Raw genomic sequence first — 21,608 nt, 5'->3', positions numbered from 1 at the left:
CTTTGAGGAGACGGTGCGGCTCTCTGAGGAGTTCCTGGATCTGACGGTCGAGCAGCTGAGCGAGATAATTGAGAAGGACGAACTGAACGTGAAACAGGAGAGCGTGGTGTTTGAAGCCATCTTACAGTGGATCCAAACATGCGCCATGGAAACGGAAAGCGCACATAGGAGTGTTACTGCCCAGGGTGCGTCTGGGGCTATTGACACACGATTACCTTATGAACAATGTGAGCAACAACGTTTAGTGATGGACGACATGACATGTAAGCGATCGTCACCAGAGTTCTGATGGGCATCGATGACCTCAACCCGAGCCTTCCTTCAGCTCTGATCTCCAGAGACTCCGCCTGCCCGGCGCCGTTCTGCTGGCATCGGTGGCTATGGCCACAAGAATCTCAATACAACTCAATACAACTGTACAAATGTTTGTACAACAAACATAGAAGCGTATGATACGCGAGCAGCGCGCTGGGTCAACGTCACATGCAACGACGAGAGTCCACGAGCCTATCACGGGACGGTGTATCTGAATGGCTTCGGTACTGCATCGGAGGATTCAACAGTGAGGGTTTCCTCAACAGTGTGAGAAGGTTTGACCCCATCACCAGAACCTGGGCTCAGGTGAACCCCATGCACTCTTGCCGGTGTGACGTGAGCGTGTCGTCTGGGTGTGTGTGCTGGACGTCGTATCTATGCGATGGGAGGATTTGAAGGCTTCGAACATCTGAATACAGTAGAGCGATATGAACCTGAGAATGATCGGTGGTGCATGATCGCGCCGATGCACGAACCAAGGAGGACTCTAGCGCTACAGTACTGAACGGCAAAGTGTACATATGTGGAGGTTTGACGGGGAACGGGTGTTTGTTCACGGGGGAGTATTACAGTCCTCAGACGGGAGCGTGGACCCTCATCACCCCCATGATGATCAGAAGGCGTGGACTGGGCGTGGTTGCGTACGGAGGATGGGTTTACGCTGTCGGGGGAAATGATGGTGTAATCAAATAAGCAATGTAGAGGTGTATAATCCTCAGACCAACATGTGGACACAAGGTCCAGCCATGAACAACAAGCGCAGCAACTTGGCATTGAGGTGCTGGACGATCTCCTGTTCGTTGCTGGAGGAGATAACGGCTCTACCTCCATGGATGAAGAGGGAGTGTTATGATAAGCAGACTTCTGAATGGCATGCAATCGAAAACATGGGGATTTCTCGCCGTGGTCTGAGCTGCTGTGTGCTGTCTGGTTTACCCAACATGGCAGAGTACGCTGCTCCCGAGACGATCCCTACAGAGTCCCTCAGAGCTCACAGAGCACCAGAGGCTACCTCACACCTCCTGCCAACGTCTGAGACGTACAAATAAACCTCCTTCATCAGCATCCTTTTGTTCTCAAGAATCAAATTAACCACTCTGAAGCAGTCAAACTACTGAATTTGCCTTTTGTTTCCCCTCTTATGCTGCAAGCCGTTGTACTGAAACTCGTAAAACCACAACGTCCCTCATGGAGACGTGTGATAGAACAGTCCTGAGAGCTCTCACACACACACGTACACATACCTGAGATCACAATGACATGGCGGCACTCATGTGGTCAACGCTAAACAGAATTCCTTCACGTTATTTTCTGTGTGATGAAACTCGACTTTGATGACTTGTAGCTTTTATGTCATAAGTTTAAGTTTGTGACGTAATTCCGCTGATTATAGCCCAAATTCAGTAATGTGATCAAATCACTGTAACGGATCATTTTTACGAGCAAAGATGAAGACAGGGGACGACGATTATACATCATTTCTCTGTACATCACAGGAATAATTCATGTAGGTCTTATTAATATGTTTATCAAACTCAAATATGACCTTGCTCAGAGTATCCACCAGTATTTCTGAGCCGGAACGCCTTTAGATCGGAACGCCGGAAAACTGGTTCTGTACTTTCAGAGCTCGAGTACAACAGAGTGCAGCATTAATACCAGCAGATCCACAGCAAGAGACTCTCGGATAATACTATAAACACCAGGTTCAATTACACTACAATCAAACAAGAAAAAAAAACATGGATTAGGAAAAAAAGGACATAAAATAATGACAAAGAGTAAAGGAAAAGGAGAGACAGAATGTGTGTGTGTGAGAGAGAGGATGAGAGAGAGAGAATGATAGAGAGAGAATATGTGTGTCTGTGAGTGAGAGATAGAGAGAGATGAGAGAGAGAATGATACAGAGAGAGAGGATGAGAGAGATATGAATGAAAATTAAATAGAAAGAATGAAAAGCAGAAATCAAGAGGGAAAACAAAAAGTGAAAGACAAACACACTACATGAGGGACTGACAGAAAAAGTTTGAAACAAACAAGTGAGAAGAAAAGAAATGTAAAAAATAATGGAGAGAAAGAAAGAGCAAAAAAGGAACAATAAAAATGATAAATATGAAAGAGAAAGTAATCATGGTAGGGGAATAAAAAGGTAGGACACAATTACTAAAAAGCAGGAGAAACCGTGGAAAAGAAGAGGAAGAGAGACAGATAAAGAAAAAAGGAAAGAGAGGAAGGAGAAAAGAGTGAGAGAGGGATGAAAGAAATGAAGAGAGATTAACGTTTCACCTTGAAGAAGTCGGTTTGTCAGCAATGTGCTTTAACATCCCTGTGTGAGCGGCGGCCTGATCACCACGGCAACACGACCCTGGCTCGGGCTCATCAGCTGGGCGGACTCGGCCACGCCCACCCGTTCTGCTGTCACCATGGCGACGAACTGCGTCAGACCCACCAGGTCCATGAGGAGGGAGACAGTGACGGCGCGGATGCTGAAGTCCAGCTTAGAGAAACAGATGTTCATCAGAGACTCGAGCCACCGAGGAGGCGGAGTCACACCGCCGCTGTCTGACATCATCACCACACACACGTCATTTATAATCATATTAATATTAACTATTATTATTGTTGATGTTGATATTAATTTATAAGTAATCATACACCGTAATTAGTAATAATAAACAGCAAATAATAAATAAATCAGTAATATTTCATAAAAAAGTAAAAAAAATGCAAATGTGTGAGTATGTTCTGTTTAATATGCGCTGGTTAAATAAAATCATTTTGGCAGCCGTGAACACAGACACACACTCCTTCTGTTCAAATACACATAGCCTCTCTGTTAACTCCGCCTCCCCTGGTTAGCCCCGTCCCCGGTGGGTGATGTAAAGCTCCACCAGTCTGCACAGAAAGTGCTGGAAGTGCCCGAGGCAGTGCTGCATCACAGGAGCACCAGAGAACCAGGCTGGAGTTTAGGATCGGACTGGAGAGGGGCATGGTCATCAGACTCCGCCTCCTCGTACTGAACAAAATCTGTAAAGCTGCTCTCTGGAGAACGAACTGCGGAGGGACTTTCCCTGTCCTCAAACACGTCCTCGCTGACCGGGACATCCAGACATGACCGGCCTGGGGGGGGGTAGAGAGAGAGAGAGAGTGTGACTCTTACGGTGTGACTGAAAATTTCCAGCGTCTCGTTAGTGCGTGATGACTTCACTCAGACTGTGTATGTGTGATGTGTGTGAGTGTGTGATGTGTGTGTGTGGTGCACTGACCTGGAGTGTGTCCTGCTCTTGGGCGGGGCCACTGGACAGGAGGACGAGGGGGGGGATGAGTGGAGGTTGGACTTTGGAGCAGAGGCACAGACAGTGTTGCAGTCCCGAGCTGCAGCGTAACGGCCGACACCATCCTCAACAACTGGGGCAAGTGTTCTGTCTGGATCTCTATATACACACATCTCCTACACACACTTACAGACAGACAGAGAGAGAGAGAGAATGAGAGAGAGAAAATGTAAGACAGTTGATCTGCTGAAAGTCATGAAACTGTTACACAGTCAGTGTGTAAAATATAAAGTCTTGATACCGTGTATTTGGTGTACGATAGTGTAGGATGGTGTTTTGGTGTAGGATGGTGTAGGATGGTATTTTTGGTGTAGGATGGTGTTTTTGATGTAGGATGGTGTACGATGGTGTTTTTAGTGTAGGATGGTGTAGGATGGTGTTTTTGGTGTAGGATGGTGTTTTTGATGTAGGATGGTGTACGATGGTGTTTTTGGTGTAGGATGGTGTAGGATGGTGTTTTTGGTGTACGATGGTGTTTTTGGTGTAGGATGGTGTTTTTGATGTAGGATGGTGTACGATGGTGTTTTTAGTGTAGGATGGTGTTTTTGGTGTAGGACGGTGTTTTTGGTGTAGGATGGTGTAGGATGGTGTTTTTGGTGTACGATGGTGTTTTTGGTGTAGGATGGTGTAGGATGGTGCTTTTGGTGTACGATGGTGTTTTTGGTGTAGGATGGTGTTTTTAGTGTAGGATGGTGTAGGATGGTGTTTTTGGTGTAGGACGGTGTTTTCGTGTAGGATGGTGTAGGATGGTGTTTTGGTGTAGGATAGTGTAGGATGGTGTTTTTGGTGTACGATGGTGTTTTTGGTGTAGGATGGTGTAGGATGGTGTTTTTAGTGTAGGACGGTGTTTTTGGTGTAGGATGGTGTAGGATGGTGTTTTTGGTGTAGGATTGTGTAGGACGGTGTTTTTGGTGTACGATGGTGTTTTTGGTGTAGGATGGTGTAGGATGGTGTTTTTGGTGTAGGACGGTGTTTTTGGTGTAGGACGGTGTTTTTTGGTGTACGATGGTGTTTTTGGTGTAGGATGGTGTAGGATGGTGTTTTTAGTGTAGGACGGTGTTTTTGGTGTACGATGGTGTTTTTGGTGTAGGATGGTGTAGGATGGTGTTTTTAGTGTAGGACGGTGTTTTTGGTGTACGATGGTGTTTTTGGTGTAGGATGGTGTAGGATGGTGTTTTTGGCTGACATGTAAAGAGAAACTGTGTGACAATAAGCCTAGTGAAGTTGACTCAGCCCTCAGGGGTTTAATAAGATCACCACTAAGAACTGAATACTTACTTCAAGTTAATGTTAATGACCTTGAAACATTTAAACAGAAATGGTGTGTAAATCAATGTATTTGTGATGTTGATTATAACGGAAATAGTTACATATTTATTTGAGGTTTTTTTTAGTGATAATATGATGTGCTGAAAGATGATGCTTAACTGATTCGTCTATGAGGGGGAAAAAATGTAATCTTTGGTATTAAAGGATATTTTAAAGTCCAGTCCATCCAAGGGTTTTCTCGCTCTCGTCCCTCTGTCTCACCTAAGATTCTCTCTCTCTCCCTCTCTCCAAGGGTTTTCTCTCTATAACCTAGGGTTCTCTCTCACTCTCCGTCTCACCTAGGATTCTCTCTCTTTCTCTCTCTGTCTCATCTAGGATTCTATCTCTCTCTCTCTCTCTCTCTCTCTCCAAAGTTTTTCTCTCCATCATCTAGGGTTCTCTCTCTCTCTCTCTCTCTCTCGTCTCTCTCTCTCTCTCTCTACTCTCTCTCTCTCTCTCTCTCTCCGTCTCACCTAGGATTCTATCTCTCTCTCTCTCTCTCTCTCTCTCTCTCTCTCCAAAGGTTTTCTCTCCCTCACCTAGGGTTCTCTCTCTCTCTCTCTCACTCTATCTCTCTCTCTCTCTCACTCTATCTCTCTCTCTCACTCTCTCTATCTCTCTCTCTCTCTCTCTCCTCCAAGGGTTCTCTCACTCTCTCTCCTTCGCACGCCCCCTCACACTCTTGCCCTCTCTGGATTTCTGTAAAGCTGCTTTCTAGCAATGTTTATTGTTAGAAGTGATTTATAGAAATGAAACTGATGTGAATTAATGTTTTATTATTATCATGAAATAGAATGTTATTGATATTCTACTGACTGTTGTAATTTCAGAGATGCATGATGCCAAATCTGAGACATTTATAAAGCAAGTTTTTTTGTGAATAAAATCACAATCAAAATCTCATAAAATATCCTGTTTCTCAAAAAGTAGTGTGATTAATTGCTTTTAAATGAGCTATAACAGTCTGGAACAAAGTCTAACTTAAAAACTGTGAGGTCAGTGTGAAAACTGTGATATTTAGGAACAACTTGCCTGATCTGATTGTTCAGGTAGTTAACCATCTCCTCCACCTGATCAGAACGATCCTTTAACACCAAATGCTTCATGAGGGGCCGAAAGTTCTCGCTCTGCATCAAGCTCTGGTATATTATAATAATATATAACAATAATAATATATATTAATATTATACTTGCTCAGTTATTTATTGAGAAAAATGATCCAGTATTACATATCTGTGAGGGGTAAAAGTATGTGCACCTGTGCTTTCAGTAAGCGGTGTGATCTCATTGTGCAGTAATAACTGCAGATAAACGTTTGGGGTAACTGTTGATCAGTCCTGCACATCGACTTGGTGGATTTTTATCCCGTTTGTCAGTCCAGAACAGCTTCAACTCTGGGATGTTGGTGGGTTTCCTCACATGAACTGCTTGCTTCAGGTTCTTCCACAACATTTCTACTGTATTAAGGTCAGGACTTTGACTTGGCCATTCCAGAACATTAACTTTATTCTTCTTTAATCATTCTTTGGAATGACATGTGTGCTCAGGGTGACCCATTTTCTCTTGAGATTCAGTTCACAGACAGATATCCTGATATTTCCCTTTAGAAATCGCCGTCCTGGTCCAGATGCAGCAAAACAGGCCCAAACCATGATACTACCACCAGCATGTTTCACAGATGGGGTGGGGTTCTTGTGCTGGAATTCAGTGTTTTCCTTTCTCCAATCATAACGCTTCTTATTTAAACCAAAAATTCTATTTTTGTCTCATCCATCCACAAAACATTTTTCCAACATCCTTCTGTTTTGTCCACATGATTTTTAGCATGCTGCGGAAGGTCAGCACTGTTCTTTTTGAGACCAGTGGCTTTCTCCTTGCAATCCTGCCATGTACACCATTGATGTTCAGTGTTCTCCTGATGGTAGACTCATGAATATTAGCCAATGTGAGAGGGACTTTAGCTGCTTAGAAATTACCCTGGGTTCCTTTGTGACCTAGCAGTCTATTACATATCTTCAATTTTGGGGAGATCTTTATTGGACCCTACTGCAGGGGAGGGTAACAATGGTCATGAATTTCCTCCGTTTGTACACAAACTAACTGTCTGTGTATTGGTGGAGTCCAGACTCTTTAGAGATGGTTTTGTAACCTTTTCCAGACTGATCAACATTAACAACCCTTTTTCTGAGGTCCTCAGAAATCTCCTTTGTTCATGCCATGATACACTTCCACAAATATGTTGTGAAGATCAGACTCTTACAGATCCCTGTTCTTCGTCATCCCATTGATTGAAGACACCTGACTCTAATTTCACTTTAAGATTAACTGCTAATCCTAGATGTTCACATACTTTTGCCACTATCAGATTTGTAATATTGGATCATTTTCCTTTATAAATAAATGACCAAGTACAATCTTTTTGTCTCATTTGTTTAACTGGGTTCTCTTTATCTACTTTTAGGACTTGTGTGAAAATCTGATGATGTTTTAGGTCATATTTCTGCAGATATAAATAAAAGTCTGTTTGCTGTACACATATTACCAGTATCCAGTGTTTTTCAAAATAAAATCTTATCGCTTGATAGCGTAGAACCTCGTACTTCAAACACAAATCTGCTACTAGACGCGCAGCATACACACATACAGTAGAGACAAATATTGATTATAAAATAACAAGGTGTCTACAAGGTGAATGACGCAGAGCAGCGCACAGCTGCGGTGTTCAAATGTCAGTCTGAGACCGGATCTTCCCAACAGCTGAGAAAAGAACAACAACAACAAAAAAAGACAGACTAATGTGCTCATTCTAAACATTATCGTTTTTATTGTAATAACTTCTACAGGGACTTCTACAGGAAGTGTACTGATTATTCAGACTAGTCGCTGCAGCCCAAACATAAATTATATGAAGTGTAACTATATACAGATAACGTTATTCAGTATTAATGTAATAAATCATTGTGTACTTTGTTTTTCTTTAAAAAAAAAGTTAGTGTTAGGTTTTACACACCAGTATAATGTGTCAAGTCTGATAAGTAATGCTTAGTTTTCCAGATATACTTTCCTCATATGGGACGAGGCGTATGAATGAATGCTGACGTTCATTCATCCAGTAAATGAAAGGTTTGTTGCAAATGAACATGACGATAAACTGCTGTCCATCAGAAATTGTAGGAGGCAGGTATACATGTATATGGGCTTGGAGGGAAGGTAGGGTGAAGGAGTTATAAATAATAATTACAGTGTTACTGTACATGTAAACTTTAGAGCTTTGATTTTACCCACTGGCCCTTTAAATTATACTAATACTGTATAAAAAGGGAAGAAATCATATACATGCTGAAGAAACAGCTATATAATTTACCTTTGTCTTTGCACTCAGGATGGGACTGAGCAGACGTGCCTCATATCCATGGAGTGCATCTGCAGCAAATACACCACTCTGTAAAACAGAAGAAAAGAAATGTGCATAGAAAACACTTTTCTCTGATGGGAAAAAGAGCTGTGAAGTATAATGGAGGAGTTCTTAGTTCACCTCATGAGATCAGGATCCTCAGTAAGATCAGTCACAGAGTCCTGGTACTGGAGGTCCTGTAGTGACAAACACTGGTACTAATAATCGCTCAATAATCTGTGCCTTTATGGGGGTTTTAAATTTAAATTTAGTTGCTTTGTTTGATAAGATGCTTTGAGAATTATTCCTCAGTTTTCAGCCAGTTTTCCTGCGTGTGTTTGAAAACCTCTTACCTTGCCATTTGTCTGCCCTGGTGTGCAAAGCCATTTCTCTAGAACGATATTACTGATATTGAGAAGGTCAGCACCGTTAATGGGTGCAATCTCTTTAGCCACTGCGTGCATTTCTGGTCAGGCAAACAAAAGTGGCACAGAAAAGATGTGATGAGTAAATGCTGTTGTTAAAAACTGTTTAAAGCAGACTTTTGTTATACACCCTAGGGCTAGGGGTCGACCGATAGTGGATTTTACTGATACAAGTAACCAAGTCGGGCAGAAGTTTTAAACTGATACTGAATGAAAACACTCGAAGTAAAATATTCCTGAACTTTATTACAAAAATAAAGTACTGAAGGACCATGAAAATGTACTGCACATTTTAAAATGAAATATAATATATTAACTATTAATAAACATTAATTTAATGTAGCACTCTGTTAGATTTCCAAGTGTCTCAGGAATCTCATATTTATGTCTTCAGATCTCCATCAGCCCTATCAGATTGTTCTACCATTACTTCTATTAACTTTTAGTTCTGTGCTGCTATGAGCTAGAAAGTGTGGTTTACCGCAGAGTTCAGACCTGGAGAGTCCAAATGAACAAACACACACACACACACACACACACACACACACACACACACACACACACACACACACACACACACACACACACACATGAATGTTCACAGAGACTTCTGGTTTATTTCATGCAAAACAAAAGTATTTATACACATTGATAAGAAGCAGTGCGTTTCTACTGGTCCAGGTGTCAGACAGATTTAAACAAAACACACAGCACATAGTCATAATACAAAATATGTCCTGTGTCATGTTGACATGGAAATACATAATATAACCAAGGATAGCAGTTGATCAGCTTATTTAAAGAGGTTATTAAATGAATACAAGGTAATTAAACGAATACATTCATCATAGGTATTTGATAGCAGTTCATAATATAAGAGTACATGATAAGAGAATTTCCCTTCACACTCCAAATAACAAATAAAAATAGAGATGTCCAAAATTAATTAAAAAACACTTCAAATAACAAGAATGAGTTTTTATTTCTCCTCTAGAGGTCACTCTCGTGCTGCATAATGACATCGGGCAGTTCTCAGCCACTCCTGCAAGGGACGCAGTCGAGCTCTACCAAGGGCTGCATGGTTCTCAATGAAATAGGAAACTTTTTTTTTTGGCTTGAGCAATTATTTGATTCTTACATTACTTACGGAGGCTGCATTTGAACAGACAATAAGGAAATGTAAAGCTTCAGTGCTCCGAGTTTGACAGCAAAAAATTCACATCTTGATCTACACCATGAAAAAAAATTCCGTACATTCTCCAGACTTTCCAGAACCGTACCTCGCTTGCTGACATTTAGGCCCATCATGATTCTAAATGATCAGCAACATCAGTACATCAACCCTAACCTTTCATGAGTCCACACTTTCATGAGTATAACCATTAAAAAAGAGGCTATTGTACATCTTAATAAATATTCAAGTTGCAATCAAAATGGTGCGTGATTGCTTGAGTATTGGTGCTTAGGGTCTGCATGGTCAGATTTACTCTCACCAGGGGAGGTCTGTCCAGCAGGACTCTTCACGTGCTCCACCAATGAGCTGTGCTCGAACAGAGACACGATGAGACGGCCGGGCAGTCCCGTGAGCTTCAGCCGCTCGGGGCAGTCCAGCTGAAAAGTCATGAACACGTTCTCTGTGGCTGACCGCTGATACTGCAGCTTCGAGGTGAAGCTCTCTCCCCTCGTCTGTAGCTCCTCCTACACACACACACACACACACACACACACACACACACACGAAACAAATCCATAAACAAGTGCATTCAATAGATCATAAAGTTAGTAGAGTCATTTATGCTGTATTAAATATATACACTGCATAGAAAATATAAAATGATGCCTAATATTTTTGTAATAGTCAACAAAAGAGCCTCTCTGTAAATGCAACAGGACTGCAAAAGAAAAAACAAAGCAGCGACCAGTTATATTAAAGCGCAGAATAAAACTAAGACAAACCTGTATTCATGGAAATGACATGACTTTAAGGCTTAACCAAGATAAGTGGGAAAAGAGTTTGGTCAATAGCGATGGGAAGGAAAGACATCATTGCAAAATTTGTTTATAAACAAAACAACTAAAGATTCATCTATAAAAGAATTAAAATAAAAACTCATACATATATAGATTTATTTTATAAAGCATCTTATTCCTGTGGTAACAAACCTGTAGCGTATCAGACTTCAGCAATTTGTGTACGAGGTCCAAGCTGAATTTCAAACACATGGTTCTCTCTGCACCTGTAAGCAAAGCAGCGGGGCAAATTTCTATATTTATAATAAATAAATCTATTCATGATAGATTAATATAATCAGTGATTAGACAAGGTTTAGAGAGGCCAATCGTAACAAAACTCAGTGGAGCGGTTAGACTCTTGACCCCAGAGGTCTGTGCTGAATTTGAACCCAAACGGTCACTGGGAGGCACCATCACATTTTGTTTTGTGTGTGGATTTTATATCATGTGATGTTTCCCACAAACACAAATTCTTTACATCAAATTGTAGATCTCCTTATTTTGAACAACTGTGCCTCAAGAACCACTGCTGTCAATCAACTTGCTGTCAACTCATACTTACATGCACACACATTATGCACACACACATGAACTGGTGACTAACAGACCAGATCTTGTGCGATTTGTAAAAATAAATAAATAAATAAAATTATTATATGGGCACAGTGACAGGGGCACCTTCATAAAGTTTTGCATAAGGTCCCCAGATGTTTAGGACAGTCACTGGATTTAGTTTTACACATTAATTTATAAATATCTATTGAATAAAAATGAAGCCATGTTTTTCATTATTGTTGTACAGATAGGTGGCAAATTAAAGGACCACCCTTAAGAAAGGAGTTAGGGGTGAGGGCATTTTTCTGGCATGGTTTGGGTCCACTTATCCCTTTAAAGGAAATGGTCACTGTACATCAATATAAAGTGGTTTTGAATGATCACCTTTTTTCCTATGATGAAGCATTTCTATCCTGTTACAAACAGACCATCGTTACAAATGCACCATCCATAGGGCACAAGGGGTCAATGAACGGTTAATGATGTGAAGGATATGTCATGGCCTAACCTGATCTCAACCCAGTTGAACATCTATGGGAGATTTTAGACCAATGTGTTATGTCTATGTGATGTCGTCATCATTATCAAGACAGCAAATGATGATCTTTTGGAACAATAGTGTACCATTTCAGCAGTACAATTCCAGAGACTTCTAGAATCAATGCCAAGGCACATTGAAGCTGTCCTGGGAACACATGGTGGCTTAACACTGTTTATTAAGGTACTGTTAATTTTCCCTTTAATTTCTCACCCATCTGTATAATGTCACTGTCACATGGAAACCTAGAATCTCCAGACTGGGTCATTTTTCCTTCTTTAAGTTCTTTATAAAACAATGCTATTGGTCACCCTTTACATTTATCTGTGGGTTTCACAAATATTTAACCAATGAAAAGTATTAAAAAGTGTTTGTGACTAAATCTCAATCTCTAAAACTTTTGGTAAAGCCTCATAACTCCACCCCACCTACATGTTGAAGGATTGATGTGCCACACAGCAGAGCTGAACGTAAACAGTGATCTTGAAGGTACATAAAGAACGGGTTGCTTTGAATAAATACAGTGTTTTCTTTCATCAGTAAACACCAAGTCTGTAAAGGCTTTTTTAATCTAACATTAATGTCATTTAAACATTTTTTTTTATGTACAGCCACACTTCCAACTGTAACAGTTCACTGCACAACATACAGGTTTTTTTTCCCCTGAAAAGTAACAGTTTGTCACATGAGGTTTCCACCCGAGAGTGACAACATGTACAGTGTCCTCTACTAATATTGGCACCCTTGGTAAATATGAGCAAAGAACAAAACCTTTTGTTAAAAAAATTCACAAAAATACTCTGCTCTCATGGATAAACAATTGCAAACAGGTTTATTTAAAAAAATGTTACATGGGTGCACAACAATTTTTTTTATTATTATTTTATTTGTATAGCGCTTTTTACAATAGACATTGTCTCAAAGCAGCTTTACAGAAATATCAACACGGTATACAGATATTAATTTATCCCAACTGAGCAAGCCACTGAGTGGCGACGGTGGCAAGGAAAAACTCCCTAAGATGTTTTAAGAGGAAGAAACCTTGAGAGGAACCCGACTCAGAAGGAACCCATCCTCATCTGGGTGAAAACAGTTAGTGTGAAAAAGTTCATTATGGATTTATATGAAGTCTGTATGGCGTTAGGAGCAGCCGTAGTCCCAGCAGTCTGGAATTAGAGAAGATTTGAGCTCCATCCAGAGGCAGAAAGGATCTGGATCTCTAGTATCTCCATAAATTCGTGTTGGGCTCGGCGAAAGGAGAGAGGGAGAAAAAAGATAATTATGACTGCGAAGTAGTAGAACAGAATCTAGTCAGGGTAGGCTTGAGTAAACAAATACGTTTTAAGCTTAGACTTAAACACTGAGACTGTGTCTGAGTCCCGAACACTAATAGGAAGACTGTTCCATAACTGTGGGGCTCTATAAGAGAAAGCTCTCCCCCCTGCTGTAACCTTCACTATTCGAGGTACCGTCAGATAGTCTGCATCTTTTGATCTAAGTAGGCGTGGCGGATCATATAAAACCAAAAGTTCGCTTAGATATTGTGGCGCGAGACCATGTGCTTTATAGGTTAATAAAAGTATTTTATAATCAATGTGAGATTTTATTGGGAGCCAATGCAGTATTGATAATATCGGTGTGATATGGTCGTATCTTCTAGTTCTAGTTAGGACTCTAGCAGCTGCATTCTGGACTAATTTGAGCTTATTTATATTCCTACTGGAACATCTAGACAGTATGGCATTACAGTAATCTAGTCTAGAGGTGACAAATGCATGAACTAGTATTTCCGCATCATGTAGTGACAATATATTTCTTATTTTCGAAATATTTCTGAGATGAAAGAAAGCTATCCTAGTAATATTATCTACATGAGCTTCAAATGATAGGCTGGAGTCAATAATCAATCCAAGGTCTTTAACTGCTGCACATGACGAAACAGAAAGACCATCCAGAGTAACCATGTGATCAGAAAGATTACTTCTAGCTACACGTGGGCCTAATAAAAGTATTTCTGTTTTATCAGAATTAAGTAGAAGGAAGTTAGTTAACATCCAATGTCTAATGTCCTTTACACATTCCTCAACTTTACTAAGCTTCTGTCTGTCCTTTGGCTTCGCTGAAACATACAGCTGTGTATCATCAGCATAACAGTGGAAGCTAATTCCATGTTTACGAATAATTTGACCTAGGGGTAGCATATATAAAGTAAAAAGCAGTGGGCCTAAAACAGAACCCTGCGGAACTCCAAAAGTAGCCTCAGTACGCATGGAGAATTCACCATTTACATCTACGAACTGATAACGATCGGTCAGATAAGACCTGAGCCAGGAGAGGACTGTTCCCTTAATACCAACAACATTTTCTAATCTATCAAGGAGAATAGTGTGATCTATAGTATCGAAAGCTGCACTAAGGTCGAGTAACACAAGCAGCGAGACACAACCCTGATCGTAAGTCAGTAGAAGGTCATTTACTACTTTAACTAACGCTGTCTCTGTGCTATGATGAGGTCTAAATCCTGACTGATACATTTCATGAATGTTATTCCTATCTAAGTACGAGCATAACTGCTTTGCTACAACCTTTTCTAAAATCTTAGAGATGAAGGGGAGATTTGATATTGGTCTATAGTTGGACAATTGAGACGGGTCAAGATCAGGTTTTTTAATCAAGGGTTTAATAACTGCTAATTTAAGTGATTTAGGTACATAGCCAGTGCTTAGGGAAGAATTGATTATATTTAGAAGTGGTTCAATTACTCCTGGACCAATCTGTTTAAACAAACATGTAGGTACGGGATCTAGTATGCAAGTTGATGAATTGGCTGAAGAGATTAATGTAGCTAGTTCGGTCTCTCTAAGCGGAGCAAAACACTCTAAACATTGATCTGATATTGCTACATTGTCATGTAATGGGTTTGTTACAGTACTGTCCGGTTTTAATTTAATGGCCTGTATTTCACGTCTAATATTTTCAACCTTATCAATGAAAAATTTCATGAAATCTTCACTGCTATGTGATGATTGAGTGTTTCTTTCTGTAGTGGTTTTATTCCTAGTTAATTTTGCTACTGTGTTGAAAAGGAATCTAGAATTATTTTTGTTGTCTCCTATTAAGGTGGAGAAATAGATTTTTCTAGCATCGCCAAGAGATTTCCTATATTTCAGGAGGCTCTCCTTCCATGCTGTTTGAAATATCACCAGTTTGGTTTGACGCCATTTACGTTTTAATTGTCGAGTTGTCTGTTTTAAGGTTCGCGTTTGATCGTTATACCAGGGTGCTAATTTTTTTTCTCTAATTATTTTCCTTTTGAGTGGAGCCACTCTATCTAGCGTGTAGCGGAGTGTTGACTCCAAGATTTCAGTCGCCTGATCGAGTTCTATGTGATCTGACGGTGATCCAAATATAATTGATGTCTCTGGGAGGTTATTTATGAAGCTCGGTGCAGTAGCTGATGTGTAGGTACGTTTTACGCGGTAGCGAGTCGAGGTGGAAATATTATGATCAATACGTATTATGAACGAGATAAGATAATGGCCTGAGACAACTTCAGACTGCGGAAAAATGATAATATTTTCTATACTTAGTCCGTATGTTAGTATGAGGTCGAGTGACAATTATTGGCACCCCTATGAATCCATGAGAAATACAGTATCTCACAAAAGTGAGTACACCCCTCACATTTGTGTAAATATTTGATTATATCTTTTCATGTGACAACACTGAAGAAATGACACTTTGCTACAACATAAAATAGTGAGTGTACAGCTTGTGTAACAGTGTAAATTTGCTGTCCCCTCAAAATAACAACACACAGCCATTAATGCCTGAACTGCTGGCAACAAAAGTGAGTACACCACTAAGTGTAAATGTCCAAATTGGGCCCAAAGTGTCAATATTTTGTGTGGCCACCATTAAGTTCCACTGTAGTGGCTTAGTACTCAACCTATTTGCATTAAAGGAATTAGATATTATTTTATGTTAACAATATTTTCCCCTTCACATATTGAAGCCATTGATTTCTAATAATTTGACAATTATATGAGTGTACGATATTGACCCATAGAGTAGATACAAGTAAAAAGCAGATGCAATTTGTCAACTTTGCTCATTTATTTATCATCAGTAACCACTTCATCCTGCTCAGGATTGAGGAGGATCCAGAGTTTATCCAGGATGAATGGGCAAGAGGCAAGAATATATCTTACATCAGTCCATCACAGGAGACCACAGACAAACACACAGACACAGAATCACAGACTCATACACACCCTGGGGCAAGATAGCATAGGAGATCACCAACCAGTAGGTCTGTGTGGTGGGAGAAAACCTGGAGGAATCCTGCACAGACGCAGGGAGAAACTGCAGTTCCACATAAACAGTATCCTGAGCTCAGGATCGAATCAGGGAACATGGAGCTGTGAGGTAAACTGGTCTACATGAACCAACTCATACACAATATATGGTAAATCCACTTGGAGGAAGGAGTGGGGAGGATTCATTCATTAATAATTATTAGGGCTGCAACTAACCATTATTTTCATAATCGATTAGTTGGCCGATTATTTTTTTGATTAATCAGATGGGGCGGGGCAAACTTTCAGTACCATTTCTTTTTATTTGAAATAAAATCCACAAACTGAGTGTTACTTCAGACTAAAACTTTACACAAGTGTTTGCCCAAAACAGAAAAGAACCCAATTCAAACACACACACACACACACACACACACACACACACACACACACACAGAGAATATATAGTATTTATTAGGACTGTAGTTTAATCCAGTGCTTTTTGTGCAGCCATGAAAATAATGCATAAATACTATAAAATAAATAATATTAAATTTTGTGTTTGAATTAGACATTACAGATCTTACTCGCTCTACACTCTGTATCAGCGCGTCTACACCGCGCGTGATCGCAACGCGGCCTTGTTACTAACACATCACTTCCGTTATAATAAACAACAGAATTTACACTGCAAGTGCGCAGATACAACATATAATGACAATAAACTTATATTAAACTAAACCTTTTAAGCAGCGTGCACCAGTTTCCCCTGCCTCTTACACACAGTGGATATGAACATAACTTTGTGCTTCGCGGTATTTAATATAAAATGCTCCCTGCATTTCTGATTTTCTTCCTCAGTCACGTGATGATTTCTCCTCCATCTGATGGAGACTGACGTCATGTTGGGAATAATAGGTAACGCTGACAGAGAGTAAACTGGAGAAAGTAAGTGTCGGTGTCTCTGAGTGTCTGCTAATGCTAGCATGCGTATGACGTCAATTGTCATCGTGACTTATACTACCGGTTAGTAAAAAAATCGCTAGTGATACATTTGAGATGATATTACCTTTCTAAAATCCACACAGTTGAGTATACAGATAGTAGAGTATACAGTGCATAGTGTAAGTGTACAGTACTTCATTTGGGACAGAACTTTAGTATTTACTCCCCGAAGCGTGTTTTCTGAACAGAAGTAATGTAAGGCAGACCATCTAGTCCATAATGACTTTTTGACTTTTTTTGACATAGTGTAAAATGTTAAAGAGCTATCTCTATATCTCTAGATATAACCATATATATATATATATATATATATATATATATATATATATATATATATATATATATATATATATATATATATATATATCTCTAGATATAACCATATATATATATATATATATATATATATATCATGTTAGATGGTATGTTAGATGGTGGTATGCTGTATTCAATAGGACTATGTGAGCACTAACAAACACTGAAATCTAAGAATGTTTTTTTTTTTTTAAACAGATAATTAGTAAAAATGTGTCCGCACAGGTCTGTTAGATCTTTAACATATAACAGGTAGTGCAATAATGGTGTAAATGTAAACATAACACACTATGACTGAGTATTCAGCAAATTAGCTTATACCAAATATGATCATAGCAGTTATAGTGATAGCAGCCAGGTAAAGTGTATATAAAGTGTATATAGTGACAATAAATTAGATCCTGTTTTTTTTTTTTTTTTTTTTTTTTTTTATAATACAGTACAGTATAATTCAGTTGTTCTATTAGTGCAATTTCAACCAAATACAGTGAAGTGTAAAAGTTTGTACCCCCTTTTGGTTTCTTTTGGACAGAAGGGTGTTAAATGTCCTAAACACTACAAAATTTGACTGTAAGTAGAAGTTAATTTTATTATCAGACTCAGATATCCATGTTAATATTTTTAATACTGCTCATTACTATTAAATGACTTGAAAGAATCAACACATCGGATGGTCATGGCAGGACCTTGATTTTGTGGTCAGTAAACCAATTGTGTGTTGATTTTGATGTATGTTTTGGATCACTGTCCTGCTGGAAGATCCAACCACGGCACATTTTAATCTTTCTGGCAGAGGCAGTCAGGTTTTTATTTAATATCTGTTGATATTTGATAGGCCATGATGCCATGTATCCTAACAATATGTCCAGGTCCTCTGGCAGAAAAACAGTCCCAAAACATTAAAGATCCACCACTATAGTTAACTGTGTACATGAGGTACTTTTCCATATGGTTAGGGTGAAGTCAGCTAACATGGGCCACTTTTTGGAAAATGATTTATAATGTCATCAAATAAGCTATCATGTCTCATCATCTCATCAAATCATGATCTCTAATGATATTTTTATAAATTAGCATGGGCCTCTTCAATATAAATTTATTTTTAAAATATGAAAAAGTATAATTGTTTTAAAATTATGAGGGTTAGAGTATCGGCAGGAACCCTCTTGAGCCACAACACAATGTTCAGGCAAATTGGGCCGGCTGTTCAGTTAACATGGGCCAATATAAAAAGATAACAGGTAATTTCGACTGAAATCATTTTAATTTTAACAGTAAATTGATAATATTGTGTTCAGTGTGCCATAGCAGCAACACCGTAAATATATTTCATTTAATAGAAAGCACATCTTCTCCACAGCTCTCGTGGTACAATGAGTTGCACTGACAGCAGCACACCCTAAATGTTCCCGCTGCATTGAATGCTGAAGGACTGTCGTGGTCTCTCCTTTCTCCCCAGCAGTAACCTGTACAAAGGGTTTACCCACCTCCCGAACCACACGAGTAGAGTAAAACTGGTCTTGTAGGCCAAATACATCACAACTCCACAGATGTGATGGAACATTTCTGATTGCATGTTCCTCCAGCAGGTCTTCATACTGTGGAAACCACTTTCCTAACACACTACATTGCTGTATGGTTCAAGCTGCTTGTTTTTTTTCCTGCTCTCCAGGTCCTCCCTCAGTAGAGTAGAGGACGATGGTAAACTAACTGGTTTCTATTCCATTATTATTTGTAGTTCCTTAGTTAAATCTGTGACCATGGGAACTTCTACTGTTTGTTCTGCATGTTGTTTTAAGTTCCTTTCTCCCCTTTTTCCTTTAGGGCCAGCCTGTGTTGGGGTTAATGAAAGTCTGGTTTTCCCCTCTCTACCGAACCTCCTATTTTCCCTTACGGTCCCCACATAGGAACCCATAACAGGTTGCGTACTCGGTTTAAGAGGTGGAAACGATTCAGGGTCACTGAAGGATTCAGCCAATGGGGTGAGTGACTTTTTTGCCATTTCTGTTAACATTGATTTCAGGGTCTGTGCTGAACTCGCTGTGAATTTCTTTCTATATCTTGTTTTGCTCCAGGTTACTGCGCTGTTGAAAACCCGAATGTCCAATTCCCTTATTTCAGACAAAATGGTTGCTATTACCTCATCGTAGTGTTCTTTTAAGATCTCTATATTATTGTCCATCCACTGTGCTGTATTTTGTTTGACCTTTTCCAGTGTTGACTGGTTTGGAGAAGGTTTAATGAAAGATGTGAATTTTGTGACCTGTCTGAACACACTTGGTGGATAAAAATTAGCCAGTGTTGTGGCCGCCAGAATTTCTGAATGATGTAGAGCCTGTAAAAATTTGAAATATTTTGTCAATGTTAAATCTACAGCAGTTTTTGATTTGAGAGACCTTGAATTTGGTTTTCACTTACATTTGCAGGTTCCCTTATTGGTCCAGAGTCAGCGAAGACTTCAAATCTGTTGTGCAATACTACAGACATATTGTAAAAGTAAGTTCACTTTAAAAAGGAAGAGAGATGGAACAGCCTGTGCAAAGGGGAAGAATGAATAGGGGCAGAAAATCCTTTAAGATGAAATAGAATTCAGAAAGGAGAAACAGTCAAGGAAATTATTCAATCAACACAACACCAAATCAGAAACAAAACACATACCTGTGTACGTATAGGGAAAAATGTAGAAGTGATGCCATCTGGTGGATGAATTAAGGAATCATTCCTTTGATGGACATCTTGGAACATGTGCATAAAATACGCCTTGTCTTTCTTCACAGGACTGCAATTTTGAGGTCTGGGTGAGCTACTGGCATAAAATGGAGGAAGAACATCCCAACAGGAGAACAGGAAAACTTTCTTTGCAAAGTTGTATATATCCTTTTCTCTTCTTTGTTTTCAGTGTGCACACTCTTTGTAGACTTTACGTAGAAAAGGATTGTACTTACTCCTTTCAGGGTTTGGTCATCGTTGTTGTTTGAGGTTTAGTAGAGCTCCTTTCCTCTCTGGATCTCATTTAAAAAATTCATTTATTTATTTTATTAAACATATTCCAGGGCTCCAGGCAAAAAACAAAATCTTGGAGCCATTGGTTCCTAAACCCCAAATATTTATGTGCCAAATCAAATTTTCAGGAGCCAAAATAGTGATGTCATATGACATATGATGATATCATTGTTAAATGGCTACCTCACACTGCCTTTTCTTTCCCTTCTGTACTGTCTGCCTTTGTTTACTCTGCCTCCCATAGTTTACACAATGTATTATTTACATACACAATATGTGCAATGTTCAGTACGTCATATAATAATAATAATAATAATAATGAGTCTTTATTGATCACATATGCATTACAACACAGTGAAATTCTTTTCTTTGCATATCCCAGGTTGTTAGGAAGTTGGGGTCAGAGCACAGGGTCAGCCATGATACAGCGCCCCTGGAGTAGAGAGGGTTAAGGGCCTTGCTCAAGGGCCCAACAGTGGCAGTGATGCCCCCATCTTGAATCATATTACCGTAAATACTTAAATGTGCAGTCATTTGTTTCTTTTTTTTTCACTTTTTTATTCATTTCCTGCTATTCAGGCTCAGAGTCATGTAGGCTGCATTGAATTTTATTTTCAATTCCCTCATCTCTTTTTCAGTGACTTTATCACTAGCACGTTGCACTGCTTTCACGATTGGGGTGGCACGAGGGGCAGACCTAGCAATGACACAATCCCTGGCGGTCTCATGTTTTGTACTGTCTCCATGCTTCTTTACGGTTTCTTTTTTAAAATGACTCGAACTGGTAATGAACTCTATTTTACCAGCAATATCTTGTCCTGCTTTAGCGCAAAATGTGCAGTACATTTTCCCTTTGTCATAACGTAACCAGGCGAACTCTTGTAGCCAAGCTGATTTAAACTGTCTTGTCGGGATGAGAGCCGCAGGGACGGGAGAAGACTCAACTCGCTGAGCTTGGCTGTCATCATCTGTAAAAGATTGCACACCGATTGAAACGGGCTGGGATGACTCAAATGTCACTTGAGAACTTTCACTGGTCGAGTTGGTCTCAACATCGTCGGCATCTGATGTAGAGGAGGCAGGGTTTGGACAGGCAGGGGATGA

The 21,608-nt window shown here is 39.7% G+C and overlaps 1 protein-coding gene and 1 long non-coding RNA gene across 5 annotated transcripts in view; one reads left to right on the top strand and one right to left on the bottom strand.

The window, feature by feature from the left end:
* LOC128630844 (uncharacterized) overlaps positions 1-21,608 on the top strand; it is a 320,670-nt gene that overhangs the window by 267,901 nt on the left and 31,161 nt on the right. The window lies entirely within an intron of this gene.
* LOC128630884 (uncharacterized) overlaps positions 10,374-21,608 on the bottom strand; it is a 111,659-nt gene continuing 100,424 nt past the window's right edge. Inside the window, exons 2-3 of one of the 2 annotated variants that reach the window (XR_008395146.1) lie at positions 10,941-11,014; positions 10,374-10,475 (exon numbers count right to left, since the gene is read on the bottom strand). This is a non-coding gene — a long non-coding RNA (uncharacterized LOC128630884). The remainder of the gene's footprint in view (positions 10,476-10,940; positions 11,015-21,608) is intronic. The other variant, XR_008395147.1, reaches the window with a different exon arrangement.

This window comes from Ictalurus punctatus, unplaced genomic scaffold (assembly GCF_001660625.3).
Source record: "Ictalurus punctatus breed USDA103 unplaced genomic scaffold, Coco_2.0 Super-Scaffold_100068, whole genome shotgun sequence".
Classification (NCBI taxonomy): domain Eukaryota; kingdom Metazoa; phylum Chordata; class Actinopteri; order Siluriformes; family Ictaluridae; genus Ictalurus; species Ictalurus punctatus.
The sequence above is the reverse complement of the archived record's forward strand: the minus strand, read 5'-3'. Positions and strand labels throughout refer to the sequence as shown.